The 5,560-nt window shown below is 35.3% G+C and overlaps 1 protein-coding gene across 5 annotated transcripts in view; it reads left to right on the forward strand.

The window, feature by feature from the left end:
- LOC106883561 (high-affinity choline transporter 1) overlaps positions 1-5,560 on the forward strand; it is a 25,024-nt gene that overhangs the window by 2,086 nt on the left and 17,378 nt on the right. Inside the window, exons 2-3 of one of the 5 annotated variants that reach the window (XM_052974346.1) lie at positions 1,449-2,021; positions 3,814-4,297. The gene's annotated coding sequence lies outside the window, so the exon portion shown is untranslated. Of the gene's footprint in view, positions 1-141; positions 397-1,448; positions 2,022-2,624; positions 4,298-5,560 lie in introns of those variants that run through there. The other 4 variants (XM_052974347.1, XM_052974349.1, XM_052974350.1 and 1 more) reach the window with 4 other exon arrangements.

Consider the following 5,560-nt stretch of genomic DNA (forward strand, 5'->3'; position numbering starts at 1 on the left):
AAATGCGTAAATCCAATAGGAAGTCCCAATTAAATAGAAGTAGACCAATACTGACTTAGAAAAATTAAAGTGAAACAAACCAACGAGTATGGGATGGTAAAGTATGTTACAAAATACAGACAAATTCATTCATTATTATGGTGGAGGATCAAGATACTATTAAGGGGTGAGGTATGGTTGAAGAATGGACACTTGTGCACTCTATAGTCTAAATTTATGTTAAGAGTTCAGAGAACTGGCATTATATGATTATAAGTGGGTGTAAAGGTTATATTTAGGAGTAGTAAACTGATGCAATATAATATAATTTAGTTATTGTGTGTGTGAGAAGGGTCTTAAAACTCAGATGGGTTTAGCGTAAGGATATTAATACTGGATTAGCTAAAAGGGGCCGAGGTAAGTAAATCTATTAATCAAACTTTAATTGCAAGTTGTTTATGCCAACATTAAGAAATGAATTCTACTAGTTCTATGGTAAAGAACTATGGGTACCATTAGTGGAGAGGATGCATATTAGATGCCTTAATTCATTTATATCTAGAGAAAGCAAATTTCACCTTGTGCAGGCAGGATTTATCTCCCTCTTCCCTTATGTTGAGTAGTGGGAGTCTAGACTTTAATAAGAAAAGTTTTTCATTGATGCACAAGTGGCATTTCTTATTTTTTACATTGTACGAAGGTGCAGAAGCAAGGAATTTCCATTCTGTATCAAAACTAATATCTTTAATATTTAAGCTCTCAAATATATTACTTAATCCGGTCGATCTAATCTTATTTCTATTTCTGAAAGTGTGTAGGTGCGCAGCTAATCTTCATTTCATTTTGGGTAGCCCTTATACACACACACACACACACATATATATGCTTACTAGACTGACTGTGCACTGGTAAAGTACATTTTTTCTTTTACAAGTGTCATTAAGGGCGCAATTCTATTTATTTCTGAAGTCGCATGGGTTGTGTTGTGGGAGACAGTTACTTACTACTGGATTTGTGTATATTGATGGATTATTGATAGGTGTATTATGATTAATAGGGTTATTAGAGTTGTTGGTATTATCATTACTATGTTTGGGGTGGTTATTGAGATTGTTATTATTATCATTATTGTTACTTCTATCTAAATAAAAAGTTTCAAGTTATTTTATTATTTAGGGAAGAAATGATGTTGGCTAAGTTATGTATCAGACTATAGCCTATCTTTATTGTTTTACTATTAATAATTTTCGAGTACCTGCTATTCTTAAAGTGTTTATTTATAGTTTTGAATATAGATCTGACTAAATTAGTTTTAATTTGCATAGCATACGGGAGTATAAGCCAATTATTATTTTTTGTATTTTTTGTCTTTCCAATATTCCTACCATACGACCCAACTTTATTGCTGTTCGAGTGATTTTAGGAAAATGTTACAGAGATTTAAATTTTGGTTATTTTTACTCAATCAGAAAACAGGATTTCGAAGTTGGCAATTTCTGCGTGATAACTTTCATTAAACAAAATGGTAGCAACATATTACGACGATTACGTGAAACATTGGAACAAGCAATATAAAACGGAAAAATCCCGAAATGCGTAAACATACGAAGAAACAAACTGTACGTTAAATTACAAGGAAAAATCTCTACGAGTAATAGCGGAACTTCAAAAACGAAAGTTTAAAATAACTCTAGGGTTAGTCGGTCCGACCAGTGAATGGCCTGGGGTTAATCAATTAGTAACATATTTTTAGTGAACATTTTTCTAGAATTTTTCTGGAACGATTGAATAACAGAATCAGATTCAGCGTGAAAACTTACATCAATATATCAAATTTGAAAAAAGAAAAAAATTTAATACATTTTACCTAAAATTCTTCTGAAGCAAGAGAATAACAAGTGATTCAGCGTGAAGATTTACCTCAATAAACCTAATTTGAAAATTTTCACTAAATTTTAAAATTTCAAAAAGTGAAAGCCAAACAGAAAGGATCCTTTATACGTAGTAAATGAAACAAATCTTAATTCATAACATCTGTTAAGGTAAGTTTACATAAATGTGTTTCTAAGAATGCACGTAATTATCTTTGCGTTTTACAGAATTGGATGACTTGTACTGCAGAAAGTATTCATATGTAAGAAATTAGCTTCCTAGATTCTAATCAGGATTCGAAACCGAATCTACATTTTTCTACCAGTTTCATTTCTATTCTTCTCGGCTTTTTCACTTTGAAATTTATGAGAATCAACTGTTAAACTTCGGTAAGTTCTATTGCTTAAGTTGACATTCTTGGGTTAGATACAGTTCAACATAGATAAACTATTTTACTTCACATTCTTCTTTGACCTACATCCAGCTTTGTAACATGTTTAAATACAGTACCAAAATTCAGTTCTGACTTTTCTTCACTTGGCCGACCATCGAAGAGCACCCCTTTATCTTTTACTTATGAGTTGTCAAGGAGGGAGCATATAACTTTCACCCTCTCTGCTTGTTAGTCCAGAGTGGTAGAGTCTCTTACTCTCTCTCCTTTTCCACCCGTCTTCTAGCAACCAACAAAAGAAGTTAACTACCTACAGAATGGATGACAGAACATCAACTCGAAGTATCTTCCATTGTTACGATGAAAATAAAGGGCCAACGTCGCTTCTTCATCATGGAATAGCTCCTGGTTTTCTCACCAAATTAGCGCCGTAAACATCTGACTCATATTAAGCTCTCAACGTTGACCACATCATGAACATCTTATTTCCTTTTCGTCAGCTTCACCTTGCGAGCACCTTTTCAGTTAGTCTTTATGTACACAACTCTACATATATCATGAGTGGTTTATTTCCATCTCAGCTAGCTTCGTTTGTGCTAGCTTTTTACGGTTAACAACTAAATCATTCGTTCAATCGTAAATTTTATCGCTTTCCTTTGACTCCTATACACACGCCGGCTTCGCTCATGACTTATCAGCTCTCATTCCTATTTTAAAGTTACAATGTATTGTTTAAAAACTGCCTTCTGATATTCATTTACACATACTTCTCAAAAGCGCATTTAATGGACTTTGTCACGAACACTTTCATACTTTAAACTAGCGACCACTCCTCACTAAACTGGTGACTTTCCCATGATAGTTCATTTTTATATTGCCATTATTTTTACACTCTCATGTATTCACTATTTAGAAATGGTTACAATTTTGGTGATTCCGAAATGGTCTTTCCTTATATCGTTACAATTTTGGTGACCTTCTGACTCAAGAATGCGAAATGCTATCTACGTTTCATTTCATTCTGATGACACCCAACTCGCTTTTCCTCATTCAGTGCACCTCGGATGTCTTTTTGAAATATAGAACGCAGACTATGCTTACTGCACCTTCGCTTCCAGATACACCACACTTACCTGTATACAACCCCAGTTTAGTCTCAACATATATTTGTTACATAAAAATCATGCAAGGATGAGCACGTAATCGTTATAATTTTGGTGACCCCATCCTTACACATAATATAGTTTCTTGGTTGTAGAGCCTAATGAAAACAAGCAAATAAATCGGTAGCAACGAAGGAAAATTCAGATAACGTACAACTATGGGGTGTCGAAAGCAGGCAGCAGGTTTACTTCCGTTGAAATAGCCCAAAAGTGATTCCCAAACCAAGTTCTGACCGAATTACTAACAGGCGACACCAATACGGCAACAGTCGAAAAGAATTGCTGCATCTCCAAACTTTTAACATATATAACCAGAAGTTCTGACACCTTTAAATATGGATACATTGTGAAAGTATAAGTCAGTTTGACTGCCTGTTTAGATAAAAATTAATTTTCTCTCCCTTGTAGGTGCAATATACTCGAATGGTAAAGAGATTTGCCATCCAATCACGAGGTCGATTCTACTGCCTAGCAAGTGCAATTTACTATAGATTCGGGCCAACCAAAACCTCGCTAGTAAAACTGAGTGGATGGAATCTGCATAGAAGCCCACCAGAGGAATTGTACTGCTAACTCAAAGGTTCGGCCTTGGTACAACTTGTCACGCTGGTTCTGATTACGGATTACATTAAAGACACATATATATTTCTGGAGAATACCCAGCTACTTATACGCTGATTAACTGAACTTTGTAATTCATTTAGTCGTACAACTGAACACTCGTTATCGGAAATTCCGACCAAACTTCGTTTGTTATTTATTTATTTTTCTCTTGATAGTATTTTGTACTGACCTGTAAGCTTTTGTCATTTTTACTTTTTATTTGTAGAACGGGCATAAGGTAACCGTTTTCAGTAAGTGGGCTGCCGTATGAGCCATGGTTGATCATCAGGTGAGCTGCATTACTAAAAAAATTAAAAGTAATTTTTCGTTGGCGTGCCATTCATAGAGTCCCGCGAGCCGCAGTTTGCCCATGCCTGTTGTAGAGGAAGAGTTGTAGTTCCAGCATGAATGCCGTCTTCAGAGATAGGCACCCGGGGACCGAAATGCCTAAGAGCCCAATGTTAATCAATACGTGCTGTACCATATTATTTAATAAGGGAAGATAGTTTTCTCACATCAGTAAAATCTACGCGATTACTGTTCTCAAGCAGTTGAAAGTCGATGGATACACTAGAATATCGAAAGGCAGACCCGTCGCCAGACTTTGGTGCCTGAGGTGCTTCAGAATATTGGGTGCTACTTTAGCGTGCGGTCTACCGCAGTATCCTGTCCACGCTGTGAAATTTTAGCGTGCGGTCTACCGCAATATCCTGTCTATGCTGTGAAATTACCTTTAGCGTGTGATCTACCTCTACTCTAAGAACTTTATACTACAGGATGATAAAAACAAATTGAATGATGTTGAATAATGATTTATTAATAACTTATATTTAAATTTTAATTGACGATACGCACTTCGTACATTATTTAGGAATGCCATAAACAAATCTGCTGCATCTTTTCCTAAAAATATGGTAGTGGTGGAGGGGAACAAATTTTAATTCCAATTTTTTTAATGAAAAACTCCAAAATTGATCACCCCCGTCTCTCGCCACCCTATCGAACTGTCTAAAAGTGAAGATGAACGGCTGTTTTGTTAGTTTCCGCATGTGTAGATATATAGTGAAACAGCAAAAGGAACACGGCATGTGAAACCCTCACCATAAAACTCGATATGCTAAAAATAACAGCCAAATGTCTGGAGAAATTTTTGTGTTTGTGTACGCGAGCGTGCAACAATTTCTACAGCTTATCCGAATGAACAGAGAAAGAAGTACACAGATATATACAGGGTGTCCACAAAGTCTGGGTACATGGGGATTAACACATACCTTAAGAAATTATTATTTCTTATATTTAATTGTTTATGTTATGATTTTATTTACTCCATCTACCCAGACCTTGTGGACACTGTATTTTACTTGTATTGTCGGTTTTGTTTTTTCGCTTTAAAGGTAAACGATTCTGATAGAAGCAATTACCTTGCAGTCAGTTCATTGGATTAATCCCAACAAAATACAAGTTTAGTAACTAGCTCAACACCTATATTCGTGTTCTTCATTCCAAAATGCTTATTTAATCTGAAATTTTGAAAACGTGGTTTTTTGCAAAT

The sequence above is a fragment of the Octopus bimaculoides genome, chromosome 18 (assembly GCF_001194135.2).
Source record: "Octopus bimaculoides isolate UCB-OBI-ISO-001 chromosome 18, ASM119413v2, whole genome shotgun sequence".
In the NCBI taxonomy this organism is placed as follows: Eukaryota; Metazoa; Mollusca; class Cephalopoda; order Octopoda; family Octopodidae; genus Octopus; species Octopus bimaculoides.